At 38.6% G+C, this 25,102-nt stretch overlaps 1 long non-coding RNA gene across 1 annotated transcript in view; it reads left to right on the top strand.

The window, feature by feature from the left end:
- Nucleotides 1-17,521: 17,521 nt before the first annotated feature.
- LOC139437365 (uncharacterized) overlaps nucleotides 17,522-25,102 on the top strand; it is a 51,481-nt gene continuing 43,900 nt past the window's right edge. Inside the window, exon 1 of the long non-coding RNA XR_011647122.1 lies at nucleotides 17,522-17,615. This is a non-coding gene — a long non-coding RNA (uncharacterized lncRNA). The remainder of the gene's footprint in view (nucleotides 17,616-25,102) is intronic.

Below are 25,102 nucleotides of genomic sequence, written 5' to 3'. Positions count from 1 at the left end.
TATTTCCAGCAGTTAGGAGGTATTATTTCCAAACTGTACTCTCCTTAGAATACTTTTAAAATCACTTTCTCCCTATATCTAGGTCAGGAAAAATGTTCTAAAGTCCAGATAATAAATACCTTTGGCTTTGTGGGGCATCAGTCTGTATCACAACTACAAAATTTGTTGTTGTACTGTGAGAGCAGCCACAGACAAAATGTAAATGAATTGTGTGGCTGTGTTCCAGTGAAACAGGCAGTGGACTGGGTTTGGCATGCCAGTCATGGTTTCCTGACTATTGCCCTATGCAATATAAATAATTTTAACACTGATTAAAAAAAAAGTAGTGAAAATCAAGAATGAATAGGATAGAAAGCATACGTAAAAGGAGACATGGAATAATAAAATAGAGTCTATATATTGAGTCTGCATTTTATAAATGTGAAATAACATCAAAATGCTAAGAATGCTTGAAGTGTTTTTATTTTATCAATACACAGCCATTAGCAAATAGTTTTAAAATATTTAAGTTTCAGAAGAATCTTGTATGAGAGGAAGATTTATATTTGAAGTAACTTTTTTTAACAGGTAGATAGATATGTTTGGAAAGACATACCAACTCTATAACAGTTCTATTAAAAAACTATTTTTTAAAAATGAATACAATTCTTTCTAAAAATAAAAATATGAACCCATGTTCCTTTCAGAATTTTTTCTATTAATTAACTTATAGAAATACCAGAAGAAGAAGAATATTTCTTGGTATGTATTAATATCCTTTAATCAATTTCTGACTGTAAATGTCTTTCATATGCTGAGTTGTTGCTCTGAAGTATGTGTTTATTTAATAGAGTCTTATTATTTTTACTTCTAAACAAAGTTGCCTGAAATCTTCAAATTTGCATTTTTGCAAATTCTTGACTTGCCATTGATTCTTCTCTGTAGACCATAATGTTTTAATTAATAATTTTTTTTAACATTTCTGGGATTTTTTAATGAGATAAGACCAAATCAAATGGCATAATTGATGCTAGAGAATAGAAGACTCAAAATAATGGTTTTCCTCTTCCAGAGGGTAGCACTGGGATGCCCAGACTCAGTGCGTGTAAGACATTTCCTGACTATAAGGTCTTGAAATAAAAGTAGGGAGGAAAACTGTAACATTGTCTTCCTTAGGGAATTTTCAGGATGATGGTTCCCCACAAGGTGCAGAACAAATTCTGGCTCAAGGTTTTTTTGAAAGCAGGGGGATGAATTGATTGACTATGGAAGTCTCCTCAGCTTTTCTGATTCTGGGTTTATCACTCTTTAAAATATTTACTAAATTTAAAAATCACTAAGCTAATGTGTTCTTAGAAAAAATACAGAAATATTTAAAATAAAAACTGAAGGCAAGTCTCTCTTCTCCACTCCCTACAGCCCTACCCCAATTTGCTTTGTAAAGATGACTATGAACAATTTTTCTACATATAGTGTGCATATCTATAAACAATGCCATAATTTTCTCCCCAAATGGAATCACAATCTAAATGCTGTTTTGCAACCTGCTTTCTTCACTTAACTGTATAGTATGAAGAGCTTACCATGTCAGAACATTTGGCAGCTCATTCTATTTTAATGGCTGCATAATACACCATTATGCAGATGTATCAATTTATTTAAGCATTCCTCTTTTAATAGAGATTTAGTTTGTTTACAATTTTTGATATGTTTAATATTGCAAACAATGCTCTAATGAACTGTCTTTTGTGGCTGTGTATAATATTTCTGTAGGATAGGTGACAATTGGCCCCCCTAATGCTGGGAGCAATATACCTGCCCACCAAGAGGGTTTGGTAGAGAACAGTTCCCCCCATGGACAGAAAGTACGTTATAGTTCTATGATTTGGACTCGACTTAATCTGCTTCTACATGGTAAATTGTAATACGATTATTTTTAAAACTGCTGCTGGCAAAATTGCCCAGCACATCTGGCTCTTTTACACTCCTCTAGATTTGTTACCAGATACTATTCCAAATTGAAGTAGTTAGGTATCAATTCTTTTAGAAAGAAGGCTCATGACACTCTAATGACAAAGCTGTGAAGTGTTATGATGTTACTTAAAGGTTACCAGATGTAGGACTAAATTGTAACTAATCTATTTTTTATGACGATATGAAATTGATAATTCAAGGAAAGCAGGTATCATCAGTTAATGTCACAGGGTTCAATAATTATTGTATTTATTATTTCCCCATCCAAATTTAAAATCCTAATTGGCAGGGAAGTACTTTATGAGTCTGGTGAGGCTTCCTGACATTTAATATAATCTTCCAATAAGTCAGATGGGTGGTTGTTTTGATGAAAACTGTGGATAAAGTGCTATTAAACCAAATGCAAGGGACACATTATTTTGTAAATAACTCTAGCGATTAAAGCTTTGTTTCACATCATTAAAAATGTGTTACTCCATCCAGCATTGCCTTTCACTAATGCTGTTCAGCAGAAGATGCCTCAGTTCGAAGATGCAAAGAGAAAGAAAAGACATACATTTAGACGAAGACTTAAATAGCAGCAAAAATATGGTATCTGCATCATAGAAGGTTGTGCTCTGCCTGCAGGTCCTTTAGAGTTGCCACCGTGCCCTGAGCTATCATGACGCATCTGGAACTTTTTAATGGAATCTGTTCTGAGGATTTACGTAAATGCCGTTTTAGCATTTACCTTGGACCAGTCAGGTCTTATTGACCAAGGAAGAAGTTTAAAACTCGGGATGGTCTTATTTAGGCTGCCAAGCCTCCAGCCCCCACCCCCCACCCCCCACGGTGCCAGCATTATTGCTGACACAATTAGAGATGGCTGCCTGTGAGAGGATCCCTGCAGCAGCTGCACTCTGAAGTCCATCTGTTTCCTCTTGCCCAGTACGCCAGCTCCTGGCTCATTTCAGCTTTCATTAGCCTCTGCATCTCCTGGGTGTGAAGGTGCAGTTCACCTAATCTCAACCATTCTGGAGTGCAAAATAAAACACCCCTGTATTCAGGCCCCTGGCCTTGCCACTCATGTATTTAACTGGAGGCTGAAAAACTTGGTTTCTCTTTGCAGCTCACTCCCATCAGGAGGGAAGCATCCAAACTCCACTGTTCTCCATCCTGAAGTTGCTTTCTGTGAAAGGGGATGGGACCTGCCCTGGCCCACCCCCGTGTCCTTGGGGATAATGCATGAGGAAATAGGCAGTAGCCTGTTGGGGGGTCCAAGTTGGATTTATCCCTTGGGTGCATGCCTAATAGAGTTGATTGTAAAGACAAGTTGTTGGGTGGAAGGAAGTTGTTACCCTCCAACTAATTTAAATCTGTGTGTTAGACTAATGTGAATATGTGCATCATATATTATACATTGGTTTACATTTTAAAAAAAGGTTCCTACAACAATAATGTCTAACTTCTGGCATGGATGGCCCCAGAAAGGCACACAGTGTGCTGAGGGACCTTCTCCCCCAGTTCCAGGTCTACGTTCCACTGGCAGGTTCTTGCACGTTGGCACAGTGGGCCGTCAGCGGCTCCCAGCTTCCACCCATTCCACTTAGAAATGTATTCTCTAATAATTCTAGCTGGTGGCATGGGATGGCATTTCCACCTGCTGGTTCAACAGAGTGCCCACCCTTGGTCAATCACAGGGGCAAGGGAGATGCGGTACCATTCCAGTGGGCCAGACTAGACCCCATGCCAATCTCTGAAACCACAGTGGGGTCAGTCCCCATCTGTGCACATGGGGGAGAAGTGGTTTCCAAAAGAAAACTGGGGTGTTTTCTAAAGGAATGGGGGCATGGATGCTGGGCAGAAAAGAATGAGAGCCCTCCATTCCAAGGTATAAGGAAGTTGGGCCCTGAGCTCCTCAGAGTGCCCCCAGGCATAGGAGAGCAGCAATGTATGCCTTCAAAGTCAGAGAAGGCCAAAGTTCATTCAGTTTCCACCGTACTTTTAACTGGAGAGGAAACTGAGTTACTCAGTGGCAGGGTAACTTGAAATAAGGTTTGGCACATAGCACATGATCAATAAGTGGTAGTAAGTGTTGTTCATCAGCATTAGGAAGCCTTTTCATGTGATACTTTATCACATGCCGTGTGCTTATAATAGAACATGGAATGTTTTAATTGTGTGGCCTTTTTCCATAAATAAATTCCATAGTTGCAGTGAGGTGTCCAAGGATAGAGAAGACCAGTAGATGGGAAACAGATGGATTGAATGGAGGCCTAATAGCTCCAAAGGAAGAAACCTATGTGAGTTGAAGGAGGAGGCTGGAAGCAATAGGCAAACTCGCCGTTGGAGGATTCTTAACGGCTCAGGAAGTTGGTGGAGAGGAGCACAGATGAGAAATGCAGCCATCTGGAAACCCCCATGCTCTCTTCTCATCCCACCTTTCACCTTCTCCATGGCTGCGCAGCAGCACCTTCCCGCTCGGCTCCTCTTCTGGGCCCTCCTGGGCCGCGGTAGGTAACCTCGCCACAGTGGTGCGCCGTCTCCAGTCCGGCTCCTACCCACACTCTCCACGCGCCCTCCATCTCCCCCGCTCCAGCGGGGTCAAGCAGGCGGCATAAGTGGCTGAGCAGGAAGTAGGCAGCAACTATGTTGAGAGAGCAAACCCGCTAGCCCTGCCCAGTCTGCAAGATTATCCCTCTGGTCCTTCCCAAGTAATACTTGTTTGTCCTTCAAATATCAGCCCAAATTTCTTTTCTACAAATTTCCTTTTCCAGGTCTGATCTTCCCATTGTAGGTTCTTACTGCCTTAATTAATAATTGTTCTCTATATAAGTTTGATGGTGAACAGAGCAAATACTGATAAATGTAAAGTACTCTCAAATTTAAGGTTTCCATTTTGAACTTTGTAAATCTTTCAGCCTAATATGTTTATTATACTACTGCCTTTTTGCCTTCTGAGTACCTTTTTTATAACCATTTCTACAGTATAAATGCCTTTTTTAATATTTCATTTTAAATCTTTTACTAAATATAAATACTGAAAACCCATAGAACACCTCAAACTTGTCCCTTTCCAGTACAGAATATAAATTTATAAAGGTAAAACTGGAAACTCCCACTGAAAAAATTTCCCACAAGTTAAGATAATCAAAATAGCAATTATAGAATTTCATATATAAATCCTGCATCACATTTGAGGAACCATATTTAAATTGTTCTGAATTTCTTTTACTTTTATAAGAATGTACTGCAATAATTTCATGTTCATCAGCTTTGTTTTCAACAATGCAGTTTGCTAAAAAAGCATGATGAGCTGGGTTTTTTTGTTCCATTCATTGAATATTTTGATTAAAGTTTTGCAACTTATTTTGAATAAATGTTACAAATTTTTAAATGATTTGTTTTCAGACATAGTTCAGTATCATGACAGGACATTTAGGTTTATTTCCAAAGTCTTAAGTGCCTAAAAAATGTCTAACACCCGATTGATGGTGGCCAGCAAAGAAGAAACACTCTTGCAGTTTTTCTTGGTGTTCTTATTCAGAGGAGGATCCCACATAAAATTTTTGTAGTTTAATTACTGTAAATTGTGGATATATTTTGAAAACTACTTCCATTACCATTGATAGAATATGAACAATGATAAATTATTTGCTTTTCATGATGAATACAAAGCATACTACTCAAAGTTTACTCAATTTAGGAAGAATATTGTTTTTCCTGTGAAGTTGTGCTCCACAATATTAGCAAGCAAAACCAAATAATTTTATTTTGACTGTTGAACATTTAAGCTGAATTCTACAAAATCACCCCCCATCAATAGTAGGTATTTCACATTCGACAGAAAGAATGTACAAAGCCTTTACTTTGATTCCATAAATTGGATGGAAAAAAAATGGACCCATCATTGGAATTACCTTAACTGATTCTCCATTGGAAGTATCTGAACACACAGACATAAACCTGCCATCACTTAAACATTGAAAATGTTCTGTCAATGCAGCCAACACATTCACAAGTGCTGCTTCAGTTTTCATACATACAAATGAAAATTTGGGATAAAAGATATATAAAATTCATTTAAACAGTCATCTTACCTAAATGAGAAATGATATTTCAGAGTAATATGTAAACACACCATGTGTGTAGTTCCTTGATATGACTATGGTTTCTATGGCAGGTTATATATATATATATCAACAAATATTTTATCAAAGTTACATGTTCTTCATCAATTTTTTGAAAATCAGAAATTCAATGCTTAATTTATATAAACATGCATTTTCAGGTTTGAATTCATCACACCCAAATGGATTTATTCCAGCATGAACTGTGTCATCAAACAGTAAAATAAGTATTTGCATATTCATCAGTATAGTAAATTTCAATACCTTTTTAGCAATACTTGCAAAACACTCTTAGTATCCTCAACCTCTATTTCCTGTACACATTTTTCATGCAACTAACCAATAGTTGTCCATATTACCCTGAGCCATCCAGCTAGCAGTTTGCAACTGCATGCCTCTTACAGGTTACAAACCAGTTACAGCACAATCTTTGAGGGAACAATGAACACTTCTTTCACAAACCAAGAAATGAATTGACTGTCCTGGATGTTCTAGGGAGGTATTAGTTAGCTTGTAAAGGAAAAGGATAAAAAAACTACAAGAAGATCATGACAGTCTTTTCCCTTATTTTCCCTTACTTCCTGGATTTAATCATATGGCAAAGTAAATCCTCCAATAGTTCTACACAGCAAAATCTGAAGAATCTGGAGGGCTATTGAAACATTAAGAGGCACATTTTCCATCAAATAACTGGAAATTGGAATTAAATAAATAATACTGTTTATGCTAGTATCAAAACAAAGTACTTAAGAGAAATTAAACAGATACAGACAAGACTTGTACACTGAAATATAGGAAATATTGTTGAGAAAAATTAAAGACCTAAAATTTATGTTAGTGGATTAGAAAATTATTTCTAGTAAGATATTACTTGTCCAAAGTTGATTTTTTGATTCACAGCAATCTCAATTAAAGCTCAGATGACATTTTGTATATATTAAGAGCTGATTCTAAAATTTCTATGGAAAGGCAACAGAACTAGAAGACCTGCAACAATTTTGGAAGAGAAGATTGGACATGAAAATAGAGATAAACTTACACTACTGGATTTCAAAACATTCTAGAAAGCAATAATATACAAGATAGTGAGGTGCTCATGTAAGGAGAGACATATAAACCAAAGAAACAGAATAGAATGTGTATATATATATTTTTTCAATTCATTTACAACAAAAGTGTCAAGGCAATTCAATAGGAAAAAGATATTCTTTAACAAATGATTCTGGAAAAATTAGATAGCCACATGCACAAAGATACCTCTGTGGGAGGAAGGGCGCCCGGCTTGCCACAGTAGCAAACGGTGCGGCAAGAAGTGATACCGCCTCTGCCCACTGGGCCTAGATAAGGTGACCACGCCTGACTAGGCCTTTGCTGCTAACGGCTGGCCGGTGCTGCCCTCCCCCTTTTTATCTCCCGCCTAGCCCAACATCCGGCCAGCTCTCACTCCCCCTTTCCCCTCCCCTATTCCAAACCTCTCCGCCAGCCCTCTGCCTAGCAACCACTTACAATCACCTATCAGGAAGCAGTACCCGCCCGCACCTATCAAATCCCTCCACGCAGTCCCTAACCCTATAAAGCTATGTCCCCTTCCGCAATAAACCGGACTTGCGTACCAGACCTGGTCTCCGCGGCATTCTTTCTCCCCTCGCCGCGCGTCCTCCACGCCTGAGAGCCCCTCTGAGGCTGTCTGCCGCAGCCTCAGATGCCTTTGCAGCCAGCTGACCCCTCCAAACCCCCCCGTCAGCGTCGGGGTGCAAGCCGCCCCAGCCGCAACTGGCGCCCCAACGTGGTGGCAGTTCAAGTCCGGTCCGACGTGACCACTGCCTCACCCCCGTGGGACCTCGCTCCCACCCCTTCGCCACGCTCTCAAGGTAAGGACCCCCGTTATCGGCCCCCGGCAGAAAAATGGGCGGACGTCTATCTTCCCGCCAAGCGCCGCAAGTCAGAGCGCTTGCTGGCCTACTAGCCTGCCACCAATGTAAAGTTTCGGGCAGGCAACTCCAGGCTTACTGGGATCTACTGGTCCCCTTCAACCCCTAGCTTTCCACTGCCAATCTCTCGGGCCCTGATACCTACCTGAAATTGGCCTCGCCTATCAACAAGGCCAGCCACAAGCCCATCCAGGTCCGGTACCAGCGAATCCGCACCACCGACGAAGACGCACCAAGAGTCTCCATTAATTGCCGTCCTCCCCAAATGGCCAGCCGCCTCTCAACGCACCCAAGCCCCAGCTCCCCTCCCCCTACCCCTTCTCACCGCCCATCCTAACCCCTTACCCTTACCCTTTCCCCTCCCCCGCCCTGTTTATCTAAGGCCACCAACATTCCATCGAGGCGCTGGACTGGTTAGCCAATGACGGGCAACGGGATCGGCCCGCCAGTCAACCTAAGGCAGGGACACGGCCTTTTGCTGCCGCGCTTCCCCATGACGGGTAAGACTGGCCACCTGTGTGGCACGGGCATTGCCCGGCTGGGCGCAATCCTGACCTAAGACAGGCACAGTCCCCCTCCCTCCTCAAATCAAGCTTTTCGGAGGAGCTTAATAAAAACAAAGGGGGAAATGTGGGAGGAAGGGCGCCCGGCTTGCCACAGTAGCAAACGGTGCGGCAAGAAGTGATACCGCCTCTGCCCACTGGGCCTAGATAAGGTGACCACGCCTGACTAGGCCTTTGCTGCTAACGGCTGGCCGGTGCTGCCCTCCCCCTTTTTATCTCCCGCCTAGCCCAACATCCGGCCAGCTCTCACTCCCCCTTTCCCCTCCCCTATTCCAAACCTCTCCGCCAGCCCTCTGCCTAGCAACCACTTACAATCACCTATCAGGAAGCAGTACCCGCCCGCACCTATCAAATCCCTCCACGCAGTCCCTAACCCTATAAAGCTATGTCCCCTTCCGCAATAAACCGGACTTGCGTACCAGACCTGGTCTCCGCGGCATTCTTTCTCCCCTCGCCGCGCGTCCTCCACGCCTGAGAGCCCCTCTGAGGCTGTCTGCCGCAGCCTCAGATGACTTTGCAGCCAGCTGACCCCTCCAAACCCCCCCGTCAGCGTCGGGGTGCAAGCCGCCCCAGCCGCATACCTCCACTCTTACATCACACTATTTATAAAAATTAACTTAAAAGGGATAAATTAAACATGTAAATGTAAGAGTTAAAACTATAAAATTTGAAAAAGAACTCTTAAGAAAAAACTTTAGTTACCGTAGGTTAGGAAATTACTTTTTAAAATATGACATATAAAAAGAACCACAAAATTAAAAATTGATAGATTGAACATTATTAAAATTAAAAATCTATTCTTTGTGAAAAGAAAGACAAGAACACAGAGGAAAATACTTACAAAACATGTCTTCTAAAATATTCTTACACAAAATATAAAAGAAACTACCACAATTTAATAATAAGAAAACAGCCCAATTTAAAAACAGTCATATGATATGAATAGGCATTTACCCAAAGAACAAATACAGATGAAAAATAGCTCAATTTATTAGTCATTAAGGAAATACAAATTAAAGATACAGTGAAATATCACTATACACCTATTAAAATGCCTAAAAACTGAAACAATGGAAAGAAATAAAAGAAAAACTCACAATACAGTTTGCAGGTAAGGATGCAGATAACTGGAATTCTCATCCATTGCTGATGTGGAATGCATAAGGGTTCAGCAACTTTGGAAGACAGATTAACCATGATATGAATGTATAATCACGGTTCTAGTTAAATACACAAGAAAAATAAAAACATGTAACTGCAACAAGACTTATATGCAAATGATTATAGCTATTTTTCATAATAATTATAAACTGGAATAACTACAAATATCCACTAACTGGTGAAGGATAAACAATTTGTGGTAGGGGCGTAGAGTGGAATTTTATTTAGCAACAAAAAGGAATGACTGGTATATGCAATAAGAAGGATTGACCTCAAAACCATTCTGCTCAGTGAAAGAAGCCATAAACCAAAAGCCCATAGTATATGATTTCATTTATTGACATTCTGAAGACTACCAGGTCAGAAATGGGTCAGTGATTGTCAGGGACTGGAGGTAAAATTAGCAGACTGACCACAAAGGGGCTAAAGAGAAATGTTTTGTGGTTATGGAAATGTTATATATTAATTGTGGTTACACAACTGAGGGGTTTGTCAAAAGTCATCAAACTGAACACTTGGAAAGGGTAAATTTTATTGTATGTAAATTTTATTGCAATAAACCTAATTTTAAAAAGAAGTATACAAAGAAAGAAACATCATTTGAGCCGTTCCCTCCACTTGGAAATAATTCCTGCCTCTACCATTTTCACCCCTGCTCCACATGCTGGGAGTTAAATGGCCTTGCTCCTTTTCTTCATCACACTTGATGTGCCTCCATCCTAGTGCTCAGAACACTGTGTTAATTACACTCCCTGATTTTTCTGCTTCTTCTCCCTCCTAAAGTGGGACCCTTGAGGGTGTATCCCATGAATCTTTATCCCTATAGATAAAGTCATGTCTAACAAATGAAGATATTGAATAATGATGGAAAAAGGGGAAGAAAGAGGAAAAGAAGCAGAAAAGAGAATCTCTCTTTAATCATTTTCTCTTCCAACTACACCTTGTATTTCAGTTTCCTAGGCTGCTAACCAAATTCCATGAAATGGGTCAGGTTAAACAAGGGGAATATATTCACTCAAGGTTTGAGGCTAGGTAAAGGCCAAATCAAGGCATCATCAAGATGATGCTTTCTTACAAAGACTGTGTTCTGGGGCTGGTTGCTGGTGATCCTTGGTCCTTAGATTTCACATGGCAAGGTGTATGGTGGTGTCCCCAGTTTTCTCCCTTTCTTCTCAGGTCCATTGAATTTCAGCCTCTTACTTTCTGTGGCTTTCTTTCTTTTATCTGAATATCATTCTACTCTTAAAGGACTCAATAGGATTAAGAACCATCCTCACTGAGGTGGGCTGCACCTTCCCTGAAGTAACCTCAACAAAATGTCCTCCTTACAATGGGCTAACAGCACAGGAATGGATTAAATTTGAGACCATGTTTTCCATACATACATCTTCAAACCATCACACAGCAGGGAAAAATTCATTTCTTTTGCCAGTCTATTGACTCCAGAGCTAATGATAATTATAAAATGTCCTAGATTTATAGTGCATCTTTCCTGTATAGATTATAGTTTATTCCATAACCTTAGGATAAAAAGGATGTGTGTCACTTGTTGGTTATCTAGGTATTAACTATTTTTAATCTCTAGAATCAGCCTAAGATTTTGCCAAATATCAATTAAAAATAGTTTGGATGATGTGCTAGGACATAATCCTCTATAGTCTGCAATAAGCATATATAAACATTGAGACAGATCCATAATTTTTGTCTGAAAAATGGACCACAAAATCAACTTCTTTAACTTTTATTTCCTACATGAATCAACAGAAGCCATCCTATTCTATTGTGTCTTCCAGGATAAGTAAGAGAAAATGCCACATGCAAACTGCTGAATTATCTTCACCCTTGCTCTTTATTTAATAGTGTATCCATGTTAATTCATTTAATTAAAAAAATATATATATATGTAAGGTCTGAGGAAAGAATAGTGTGTCTGTGCATGTAAAGAAATAGAAATCAATTATAGTATATTAGAAAGCATCATATTTCTTATATTTTGGTTACAGTATTAAAGGCTACACTACATAATAGACTCTAAAATGAATTTACACTAAAACAGAACAAAACAATGATCACTGTTCTAAGATCAATATCAGGTTTGCATTTCTGACTTCTTTCCTAAATTTCCACTTTTGCACTTATTCAGGCTTAAAGTTGTGAAAACAATAATAAATATTAGTCCATCAGATACTTTCCTTATATGGGGCTCAAGAGCTGGGTACAAATACAAAATAACATTCATTTAGTACACTGTGATTTGTGTCTCAAATGACCTCTCTGAATTGTCCTTTCACTTCCAAGAATATTAATAGAAATATTGCCTAACTTTAAGAGAAGCTTTCAAACACATAACACTAATATTAAACAAACAATACTTAATATTTAATATTTGCTTACTAAGTGCTCTACATTCATTATCTCATGTTTTCCTCCCAATACTGAATGAGGGAGGTATTCATGCTATCTCCATTTTGTGGGTGGGAAAATTAAGGCAACTAGAGATTAAACTTTTGGAATCAATCAGCTAGTGAGAGGTAGACCTGGACTTGAATGAAGGTCTCTTTGGCTCCTAATTTAATTGACTCTATTACATTGAATCTCATGTAGAGGCTTGTTGGTTGGAAAACTGTTTTTCTTTAGAAACCATGATATAGCTACTGTTTATATGAGTACCTCTAAAATCACATCACAAGTACCAATATTTCAATAAAAATCTGAGTATAATGTCTAAAGTTGTTTCTAAGAGCAATGCATTCTAAGGTTTTTCTTCTTGGCATTTAGGAATAGATTTTCTGTTTATATAGTTGAACAAAGACATCTCATTCATACCTTTCCTCTTGTGCCCTATTAAACCTGAATATAGTGTTTATATGCAGCTTTGTAGTATAACTGAATGAAATAAGAATCCTTGTACTACCTTTGGGGAAACAGATATAGATAATTCTTGAAAGGTTAAAATTAATATATCGAGTATAACAGAAGATGAGAATATGTTCTATATTTATTTTTTTGAAACTTTTTATTGTAGTAGATACAAAATTTCCCATTTTAACCCCATTCCAAGTATACAATTCAGTATTATTATCTATATTCACAATATTGGGTTACCATCACTATCTAGTACCTCTCCTTTTTTATCATCTCAAATAAAATCTATTCACCAGATAAGCTCTAACTCCTTTCTGCACTGCTCCCTTGCCCCTAGTAATCTGCAAACCACCATCTGTCTCTATGAAGTTTGGTTCTTTTAGGTATTTCACATAAGCAATATCATACTTTTCTTTTTTTGTGGCTTATTTTGCTCAATATGATGTCTTCAATGTTCAACTATGTTTCATTCCTTTTTATGGCTGAAATATTGCTTTGTATGTATCTAACACTTTTTTTATTCATTCATCCATTGATGGACTTCCACCTCTTGACTATGACAATGAATAGTGAATAATAATGCTGCTATAAACATTGGTGTACAAATATGTGTTTGAGTCTCAGCTTTCATTTCTTTGGGGTGTATACCAAGAAGTGGGATTGCCAAATCATGTGATAATTCTATTTTCAATTTCCTGAATAAAAGCCCTATTTGTTTTTGAGAGAATACATTACTATCATAGATTTTGTACTCATAGTTTCTAAGGCTTTGGCTGGATATTTTAAAGATATTACCTCTAAACCTCGCAACATTCCTGTGAGGAAAATACAGAAATTCTTAGTTTATCCTTTAGGCTCAGTTGAAACTAACAGTGTTGCACCAGGGAGGTGGCAGACCCAAGCCATGAAATACAGGCATGTCCAACTTCAAGGACGCCACTATTCTATGGTCATCAGAAGATAGAAGTTCTCTCAGAAGGGAAGCAACATGTAAGCTTGTAGGACAGGATTGTCCCACTTTCGTTTTGTTTGGTGCACCAATTGGTTTCAGCAATTTTTTATTTAGTTCATGTACTCACCAATTTAAGTTCCCCCACTCACTATCTCTTACACTCAGTTTTTTGACACACTTTCTTTAGTTTCATGGTTCCTGAAAGGATTTCAGAAGTCTAGTGAAAGAAGGTGATAATGATGATAATGTTATCAAGATATTTATACAAGAATGCCACTACATGATTTACATGTATTATCCCATTTAATTCTAATTACCATCCAATGAGCTATATATTTAATATTCCCATTTTACAGATAAGGAAATTGATTACTTTCTGAGGGCCCACAGCTCCATAGGGTAATGCTGGGATTTGAATTCAAGTCATATTACCCAAATTGTGTGTTCGTAACTACTAAACTATATTGCTTCTCTCACAGGACTATTTTGTAAATTTTCCCATTTAAAAAAAAAAAAAAAAACTCAAGCAACTGCCAAAGATATAAGAATTTGTACTAAGAACCAAAAAAAATGGAAGCTGAACCTTTCCCTGCCTTTAAAAAATAATCAACTAAAATTTCAAGTATACTTGGTTGCAAACTCCTTATACTGAGAAAACCTTCATCCAGGGATGTTGACTTAACTGTCTAGAAGATTTGAGGCTAAATAGATTTTCCGTGGATTTCACTCTTGAGTCAGTGCTCCTCATGCCCTTTTGCCTCAGTGAAAACTGCAGCTAACTTCTCATTCCAAGATAGCACCAGAGTGGTGGTGCTAGCAGTGAGGCTGGCTGCCGTATTAAAGAAAAACTACAAGTGGGCAAAGATTGATGGCTTCAAGAAAATGTGCTTCCCATCTACTTGCAAGTGTGATTTAAAGAGGATTTTCAAGGCATCGATAGACAATATTACTCACATCAATTCTCACTGCTTTGTCCCTCTATAACTTTTTACCAATTCTGGTCCATAGCTAACTACTGTTTAATCAACAGCATGCATTTGAGAAGGATTCCCCTGAAATCCTAAATCAAATTTCTTATAATGCAAATTGAATGAATTGGTGAAAATGATAAATTTATCTGTTGTGTAACAGGTTTATCTCAAGCTGTATGAGCTGCCTGAGGGTAAAAGGGAATTTTACCAACTCATTTGAAAAGATCTGTTTGTCTCTGATCCTACAATCAGGTTTTTCTCTCCTATAAGTTTTGTACATGAAATATTTTATTTATCATTGTTTGTAATATTGTGGTCACTTCCCTACTTTTTGGAAGTAAAGATATAAATAAGTTCAAGTACATGAACTTATGCAGGATAAAGTTTTTATAAACTGGAATGTATTTGTGTTTCATGATCATTTGCGGATATGTTTCCTCATATGACAATAGTGGTAGACTGAATGATGACCTCCCAAGATGGCCATATCCTAAACTCTAGAACCAGTGAATATTTCAAGTTTCATGGTAAAAGGTATGTGGCAGTTTGAGATTATTTCATGAATCTCAAACAGTGAAAGATTAGATTTGTAAACTAATCTATTTCTCTGAGTATGATACCATTTGACTGCATTAAATTCAGCTGAGGGGTCTTTAATTAGATTACCTGTTAAGTCTGATTTGGGGATTTTTGTTTTGACTTCATCAGTGGGCAGGACTCAGGTCAAGTCCCCACCCCTTTGCTGGGTCTGATATAAATGGACACTCAGAGAAGAGAGCGCTCTGTCATTTTGATCCTGCTTTGTGACAGAAATGAGAAGGTTCAAACAGCTGAGGCCCAGGGGACAGATGAGCCATTTTGCCTGATAGTTTACAGCAGAAATTGGGAAGAGAGCTAAACAGCCAAGGCTGATATAGAAGCCCTGTGCCAGGAGAGAGAGGACTACAGGATCATATAATCACGTAGCCTCAAGAGGCTGGGTCTGTGGAGCTCAAAAGGAAGAGGAAGCCCAGAGGTGAAAGGGAGACCAGGCAGAGAGCCCGCCACTTTAGTGAGAAAGCACTTAGTGTGGTTCCTGGAGTTGAATTTTCCATAGCCTTGAGACTATAAGCTTTTATCCCAAATAAATAGCCTTTATAAAAGTTATTGGCATCCATTTGGCAGACTAATACAGGGTATTAAGGCAACCTTGAGGTAGGGCGTTTATCATGGGTTATCCAGGTAGCCCAATATAATCACAAGGATCCTCAAAATGGAGAGAGGGAGGCAGGAGATGAGTATTGTGACTCAACCACCAAAGCAGGCTTTTAGGATGGAGGGAGGGTGTTATGAGTCAAGAAATAAAGTTGACCTCTAGAAGCTTTTCCAGGAAGCAAGAAAATAGATTGTCCTTTAGAGCCTCCAGAAAGCAATGCACACCTGCTGATTTCTTCATTTTATCCAGTAAAACCCACGTCAGATTTCTGGTCTTGAGAACTACAATACAAAACATTTCTGTTGTTTTAAGCTGGGACATTTGCATTAATCTGATTCAGGAGCAAAAGGAACCAGATACAGACATTGGGATGTGAAAGTGGAGTGAGGCTAGAAAAATACCTAAAAATGTGGAAGTTGTTTTGAAATTGGAAAATGGTCAGAGGATGGAATAAATTTGAGGAACAAGGCAGAAAAAGTTGAGGTTGCATTAAACACAGAGTTTGTAGAAATACGGTGTTAACAACTTTGCTAGTGAGGACTGAGTAGGAAGTTAGGAGAATAGTAGACAAAATTATATATTTTCTTAGAGAATCCTTCAATAGACTTGAACACACTTTTCCTAATAAAACTGTCAGAATTACAGCTCTACTTTATGCCTGCCAATCATGGAAAAAAAATTTTATATATATTCTGATATTTTAAACAATTATTGAGAGGTCAATAGGAATTTTAATGAAAATTTAGGAATTAGGAGGTAAAAATCAGAAAAGGACTTCACAGTTTAAGTAACCAGACACATAATTCAAAAAGAGAAAACATATTGCTTAGAAGATCTCTAAGAGTTGTTAAAGACGATAGGTTTATATGTGCAAATTGAAGTACACACTTGGGAGAACAGAATTATAATTATGGGTAACAGTATGTTGGGGATACCAGCGAGATGAGACACTGCATGCTGGGCCAGGAGGGTAGACTTCAAAAGCCTTCGAGGTGGAGCAGTCCAAAGTGTCACATATTAAATAGCTAAAATAAGTGATTCAGTAGGGACAGTAGCTGAGAGGTTGCTAGGGCTGAGGAGGGGAAGGTAAAGGAGAGTTACTGCATAACAGGTACAGGGAGTTTGTTTGGGGTCATGAAAAACCTTTGGTAATAGATGGTAGTGATGGAAACAAAACATTCAGAATTCAGATAATACCACTTAAAAATTGTTAAAGTAGGAAATTTTATGTTACATAATGTGTCACCATAAAAAAATTACTGGGTTTGGTAATTTATTTGCCATGCGATGTGCTAGGACCTCTCTCCTACCTTTAATGTAGACAGTATCATTTATCCTTGTTTTTTGTAAAATGTGGGCAATTTTGAGGGGGCTGAGCTTTATGTCCAGGTTGATGGAAGGCAAAACCAACCTAAGAAAGGAAGCTGGAGGTGAAGACAAAGGAGATCTTGAAAATGTAAAGCCCTGGGACTTAAAAAAAATTCCTGAGAAAACGTCAAACTTTCAGAGCTGTGGATTTGGTGATATCAAAGCTGAGAATGACAAGGTTTAAAACTGGACCAGTTCCTCTCTGATGATATTTGGAATAAATAGACATTGTACAGAGATATATACAGATGATATTCTCTAACTATGGAGCTGGAAAAGAACAAGGTCCAGGCTGAGCTGAGGGGTCTGTAGGTGGGGGAGGGGCTGGGTTTCCTCTGCTCTCAGCCCCTCCCCCACCCTTGAAAACTCCCTGGCTGTTCTGTGGCTCTGTGATGCGGGCCTGGATCTCCAGGTAGCACAGGCTCAGTGTCCACTGCTCAGAGCTGCCTGAGGCTGGTGTGTGCTGTGGAAGATGAAGACAGAGCTCTACTTCCCGAGAAACCACTGTGCCCCATGGATGAGCACAAACACATCCACATGGAATGCGGTATGATTTTATTTTTATTATGAGAGATACTGTTCTTTCTACTTTTCTGTACTTCTCCACATGAATCCATCTATGGAGGAAGGAAACAGATATCAAGCAAGGGAATCCCAGATACATCCCCCAGCATAGTTGGACTTCTACTTTCCCTGTTCCTCTCACTTTACTTAATCTGTTATGTTTGCACAGACCCTAAGGTAGGCCCTAGCAGGAAAGATGAGAAACATTTCTTTAGGGAGAAAGAGTGAGAAGACAGAAGGGTTATTATATCTACACTCACAGATTAATCTCTTGGTGGGTGTCAGAGAACTAACTCAAGGGTAATTTCAAGCAATGCAGTTCAGTGTCCTTGGGGTTAATTTTTGAGAGAGTGTAGGAAATGTTTGGGGGACAGAGCCAAGCAAAAATTATTCATCATTTCCTTTCCCCAGTCTGGTATCTCTAGGGGAAGCCCTTGTCTTAGGGCTTATCTGGAGAGCAGGACTGAGTCCCTGAAAGCTTCTAAACAGATGCTAGACCCTGAGCTCTGGCCTCAGGGAGTAGAATCCTACTTGAGGGAACTCACACACCCGAAATTCAGAGACTACACCATCCAGAGCAAAGGACTATCAATAAAGTATCATTCAGACCAAAAAAAAAAAAAAAGAAAAAAAAACTTTCTTTATCTGAGATTTTCAAAGGCAAAATTATAGAAAATGTTTTATCCTCTTTAAAAGAAAAGAATAACAAGAAAGGAACATAGAACCCCATGATTTTGAGGTAGAAAGTCAAATTGTTTATAAATAATGGAGGTCTGCTCTTTACCTAAGAGAAGAGAGTTAGTACTGGATCCCAGACTTTCTTTCTTTCAGGGTCAAGGCAGAGTCAAGAGAAATATGTCCCCACCTGACCACATGCTCTCAGGATATCACTCCACCCCAACTCAGCAACCCCATGAATCCCCCAGAATCACCTGCCCTGCTCCACCACACACTCTGCCACTCCACCACCACATATTCCTCTTTTTTTAAAATTTTCTCTCCCTGCCCCCCCCAATTGTCTGCTCTCTGTGTCCATTCACTGTGTGTTTTCTTGTGACTGCTTCTAAACTTATCAGTGGCACTGGGATTTTGTGTCTCTTTTGTTGCATCATCTAGTTGCATCAGCTCTCCGTGTTTGTGGCGCCATTCTTGGGCAAGCTGCACTTCCTTTCATGGTGGGTGGCTCTCCTTGCGAGGTGCACTCCTTGAGCATGGGGCATCCCTATGCGGGGGACACCCCTGCATGGCAGGGCACTCCTTGCGTGTATCAGCATTGCACATGGGTCAAGGAGGCCCATGTGGTAGGTGGACGACCTATCCAGTGGGGCAAGTCCGCTTCCCACCACATATTCCTGTTAATGCTGATTCCTTCTGACTTGCCTCCATTTCTATTGAACATTGGCTCAGAGAACTTATCTCTACAGTGTCCTGGTGGGTTGGCATCCTCTGTTTGAATAGTCTCTGACCTTTAGGACTCAGACCTGCTCATTTCAGCCTTGTCTTAGATGCAGTTTTCTGGCAATAGCTAGTCATTTCCACCTTCTTACAATGTTCTCCACAAAGGATGTCTTTCTTTTCATCTTTCAAAGGCCTTACCCTGGAGATATCCTGAATCCTTTCAAATGACATATATAAGTTTTTCCAGTCTTCACTTTGTTCTTCAGGAGCTCATAGACTTGAGTCATGACAAGTGCAGACATCCTGATATGGCTCAAGGAAGAAGATTAGGGGGATTGATTTCCAATACAACTGAGGCAGGGCAGTGAACTCATCTCTGGAATAGTTTCAGAATTACCTGATAATGTCAAAACACCCCAGCACCCCCTCCCCTCATGAGCATTGAGGATCGACCAGAGCAATTATATGAGGAATCCATCATGGCTATGAAGCCCACTGTTCCCAGACCCAAATCAAGAGGCTCCTGGAAATTCCCCACTTAGCAATGAAAAATTATTCTATCTAGGGAATCTAGTCATTAATGAATGCTGAGACCCAGTGAACTTGAAAATTCCCCATTTAGCAATGAAAAATTATTCAATCTAGGGAATCTAGTCACTAATGAATGCCCCACAAAATTAAGTTTGTAGGTAGAACAAGATATAGGGAAACCAAATATGAAAAAGCACTCAGAGAGAGTAAAAATTCCAACTGGAGGGAGACCCTCAGAGCCACATTCCATACTGTGATGCTGAAATTTCCCCTGACTCAGTTTATTTTCCAAGGACTTCAAGTCCCATGCCCCACCTATGCACAGAAGGGATATTGTCACATGCCAGGGTCGCTACATCCAACAGGAGGACAGAGGGAGAAGCCTGGTCCAACCGAATCAAAAGGCACCTAAGGTCAAGGTCCATTGGATGGTACAAGGAACCAATTTAAACCTAAATATAGAAAAAGAAGGCCCTGAATTGCTGTATTCAGGAGAGTACCTGGAAGGGGATGTGGGGTTAGGACCCTCCCTTGCCATAGGGATGAACCACCCTTCCCAGGACTGGAGATTAACAGAGAACCTGTTGCTCCTGAAGGCACATAGTCCTCAAGAAAGCAAATACTGGAAAAGGGCAAGTCAAATGGCACAGTGGATTTGTCCATGGAGAAATGGGAAGAGTCACCTAGTTGCCCAGAAATCAACTAAGTCAGTGTTAGTCTCCCAGCAGCTGTGTCCAAGCCATTATCTTTCCATCTTTCCCAGTGAGCCAGCATCTCCCATCAGGGCCCATCAGCTGGTACCACATATGTCAGGTCCCCCAGGCCTCCATCACCACTTTCCCCTGCTCTGCTTTATGCCATGTGTCTCCTCCAGTCAAACATATATCCTCCTCCCTTAGATAGCATGTTTTTCACTCCTAACTCAAAAAAATTCTTTAAAAATAATTTTTTTCAAATGAAAGCATGTCATGTCTGTCTACCATATTAGGGTGGAGGTTTACGGTATTTCAATAGCTTGAGTGTAGAAAACCTAAAGGAGTAGCTTCAGCACCTAATAAGTCAAACTTGACTCTTATTTTTATTAGTTATATATACACATACACATACCTATACATATGCATACATATATCTAAGAGTGAATTACAGTTTGACAATTAAATATATAAAGTGAAGGTTTAGCTACCCAGTTCTGCTCCAATCTTCCTTCTCTGGTTCTATGAGGAAAAAAGCATGAAGAAAAGTCTCAGAATTGATGGATTACAGATAAATCCCAGGTGTCAAGTCAGACAACAATGTATAGGTAAAAATATACATGTAAAATAAAAATAACTAATTATATAAAAACAAGAAATTTAAGTTTCAGAACTCCTGATATATTATAGAATTAAATATAACAAAATTAGGTGTTGAATGTAAGCCTAGAAGTCAAGCAGTTTAGAGGCAATGTATTCATTTAAAAAAATTTGTCTTCCAGATTAAAAGCATTGTTGTTCAGTTGGTTGAGAGATTACCTTCAATAATAGGGAATGAAAGTAATTACCACCAGTTATGGGGGCTGGAAAAGAGGATAGGAGTAAAATAAATATTGACAAAAAATGTGGAGGTAGAATGTTTAAAAGGAAATATTTTTTAAAATTTGTCTTTTCTATAAAACGTAACCAAATTAATTAATGTTGAGACATCAGAAATAATTAAAATGTTTCAGTAAATATAAGGGAAATACAATGGCTGATACCAAAGATATGCACATTTTAAGAAAACATAAATTTTTGTAGTTGCTCGCTCTCTCTTTCTCTCACTCTGTTTTTCTCTGTTTGTCTTTCACTCAGGACAGAAGAATGAGTGCTGCCTCCCAATATGCCCCAACCTGGGTCCTCTGTCTTCCATTTTTTACTTACTGTCACACCTATATCTTGAACCTTGCTATCTCTTGCTTGATGAACAAAGACATGAAGTTTTCTCTGCAGAAACTGTATTGTGGAAGAATATATTAAGTACTAGAAGGTTGAAAATTGTGGATTCTTCCAAAGTTCAATTACTTGTTATTGGACTCAAACTTCATTACTCATGATCTTGCTGTCCTCCGACTGGTTTACCATTTACACTGGTAACCAGGCCAAATATCACCTCATGTCACTGCAGAGCTGCTACTCTTTTATCTCTAAATAATTCTCCTCAACATTGATTTACTTCTCTAACTTAGTATCATGTAAATGTTAATATTTCTCCAGATTCTTCCATAATATTGAGTGCTTGCTCAAAAGGAAAACATTTCTTTTTTCCACCTACTGTATCTGAGAGAATTCAAATACTTCCTTGGCTCTGCTTATTACTCTAAAATCTTTATTATCATTCTTGTATTTCCAACTTTCTCTTTGCCTTATTTACCAGAGTATACAAAGTGCAATTTATTTTTCACACTTCAAATATATAATTATTTCTTCCCCTCAACCAACAAAGTGTTTCATTGTTTTCAAGTTGTTCAATTAGTACCACTGAGGGCCAGTTTCACTAGGCTACATTTTTAGGATATTCATGACATCCTTGTTATTTATTCTTCTAAATATAACTGGTTTACTAGTTCTCATGGTTTCTCCTAAATATTTCATTGATATCATACATGGCATCTTTTCTCAATACAGGGTATGTTTTCTCTTTTCCAGAATAAATGCTTATTTGATTCAGTGATTTTAAAGAACAATTTATTTTTTGTGAAAAGAATACTCTCTATCCAAACAACATATCTTGTATCAAGACTTTGGATGGGAATAAATTTATGTCAATAATTTGTAAATCTCTGGTGAGCAAATATATATTTGTGAAGAAAATATGTAATAGGGAATGATTCAGAACATGGAAATAAGTGAAGTAGAAGCAAGATATTTTGACTTGAGGTTGTTTTTGTCCACTGGCGGACATTAATGTAAAAATGAATAATAACAATGCAATAAATTATTTTACATGGTACAGAACATTTACATGTATGAGAAATGATCTGCTGATTGTCACAGAAAATAATTTGTCAAAGAGGAAGTGGCATGTTTCATATGTTACATTTTCTATTCTATATACATAACAACTTTGCCTATATTTCTACATTATTTGGGGGGGGGGAGGGTAGATAAGGGAGTAAAGGATTTATTAAGAAATAAAAGAGAAAAAGTTCACCACCCCAGACTCAGGTGCAAATGTGCTAGAGGGTGAGATGCATGCCTGCTGCCTTATAGTAGACCTTTATAAGAACTTTCCTCGTCCTGTTTCCTGATGTTGGGAGGGTCCTGTTTCTTGTTCTGATTGGTTGCCTTATAATTTCCCACCTGTTAGGCCTTAGGGAATCAAGTATCAAGTCTTTTGTTTAGAATTATCCAGAACAAATTGGGAGGCTTGTTTACATATAACCAGGGCTTACTCTTGACCCCAGGGTCGTTTCAAATAGGACTTCATGGCCTCAGTTGGGTCTTTCCAGCTTTGTTCTTAGTAGCAGCCTTAGCTGAGGTCTCCAGATGGGGTTTTGGGTCATGTCTGCTGGTTCCTAACTGTGACTCATCTTCTCTCTTTCCCTATACTAAACTGCTTCAAATGCCCCCTCAGAGTTTACACCCTTGTTCTTATGGGGAGATGAAAGATCATGGTCATTCTTTGGTAGTTCCTTTCAGCTGGTTATGGGCAGAAGTCTCTGCCTGATGGGGTGTGAAATTCTCTGGATAGTATATTGAGGATGTGGGAAGGCAGATCCAGCACCATGATTGGAACTGGATGAAATCCGTCTGTGACTAATACCTTGTTCTGGAAGGCATTGGTTCTGGAAGAAATAAACTTATTTGGAATTTTGAAGATACATGATCTTACTAAAAGGATAAAGAAAATGGTGATAAGCAGCCCCTAAAATTGGGGCCAACCATGACATACTGGCCCATGGGAGTGAACAAGTCCAGGTGTCTCCAGAAGCTACATCCTCCTGAAGTTGATGGGCTTAATATTGTAGGTTTCAAATGGTGTCAGTGTCTGTTCTGGAGCAATTTATCTAGACATCGCATTCCTTCTTGATGAACAGATAGGTTTCTCCATATACCACTGTTAGCATGTTTAGGACTCTGCAATTTGGAAGCACCATGGCAGCAAGGGTATTTATCTGTTGTTTAAGGGCTTCTAAGGCATGGCTAGTTTCTTCTTTGCTTTGATTAACTCTGGGGAGAAATGGTGGGAGACCTGTTGAGTTTTGTATAAACAGCTAATCCCAATTCCCAGGGCAGTGGTTATGGCTAGGATAGCTATGATAGATATAAGGATAAGCACTGCCCTAGACATAAACTCGCAAAGAGAGTGTAGGCAACAAGACAAGCATATGTCAAGCAAAAAAAAAAAAAAGCCATTTTTTATTTAAAGTCACATTCATTATTTAAAAAATGAATTGTTTACCAACATTAACATGTTCAATATCCCTACACATATGATCTAGACTAGAAGAGATACATAAATGTCAAATTATTTTCAATACAGCATAAACACACAAAGAGTTTATCTCATATTTGTCTTATTGATATTAATAGTAAACATCCTCAGAGTCAGAATGAGGATTTCAGAAGGTGATTTTCTCGGTATTCACAAGTGTAAGGGGAATGGTAAGTAGGATAATCCTTACATAACATATAATTCTTCCATTCCTTACATAATGATTTTATGCAAGGAATGAAAGAAAAGCAAGTTGAAAAGACAAATGTCCAGAAAGTAAAAAATTATGACCTATCTTCAGAGAAGGAAAAGAAGGGGTTTGAACATGGCACAAAAGGGGAAGTCATGAGGTGTGCAATAATATAACAAACGCCATAAACCCCCCCAAAAAAGAAAATTAGTGCGTTTTGATAAAAATTTCACAAATATTTCCCGTTCACATTGCATCTGTTTTGTTTTGTTTTGTTTTCCTGGTCATATCATTTTCATGATATTTGGCCTGTGTGGAAAAAGTTATACATTTGGATATTCTGTTTTATTTAAGCAACAGCAAAACCCTGTTACATTTTAATCATGATTTTCCAATATGTAGTTAGATGTACATACTAGTATAACCAATTCCTTCTTGTTTATTCTTAACTCTATTTACAGAACCTTCATCTCTTCATCAAAGGAAATGGCCATCCTGTCAATGTTGTCTGAAACACTCTTCACAGACTTTAGATCTATGTCAGACTGTTCTTACAATTTCTGTTGTTTTTAGTCATTCACTTGGCAGTGCTAAAATGGAAAATGCTCACTGTTCTTAACCAGATATTTCACATTACCATCTATTTAATTATGAACAATTCACTTATTTTATATGTCTGTTTAATGTCTCCCACTGATCACAAAATCTATTTTAATATGCCAATTGAAATAATCTTCTTCTCCATAAAGACGTAGGTTTTTTTTTTATTTTGCTGGACTGCACAATTCTTCCTAAAGCCAATGTCACTGTCATCTGCCAAGTCTTATGGAATGAATGTACATTAGAAAATTATCTCTTGTTTAAATCCTGTAATCATGGCTAATATATATGCTAAAAAG

The sequence above is a fragment of the Dasypus novemcinctus genome, chromosome 22, assembly GCF_030445035.2.
Source record: "Dasypus novemcinctus isolate mDasNov1 chromosome 22, mDasNov1.1.hap2, whole genome shotgun sequence".
Taxonomy (NCBI): domain Eukaryota; kingdom Metazoa; phylum Chordata; class Mammalia; order Cingulata; family Dasypodidae; genus Dasypus; species Dasypus novemcinctus.
Note: the sequence above shows the minus strand (reverse complement) of the source record. Positions and strands in the feature narration are given on the sequence as shown.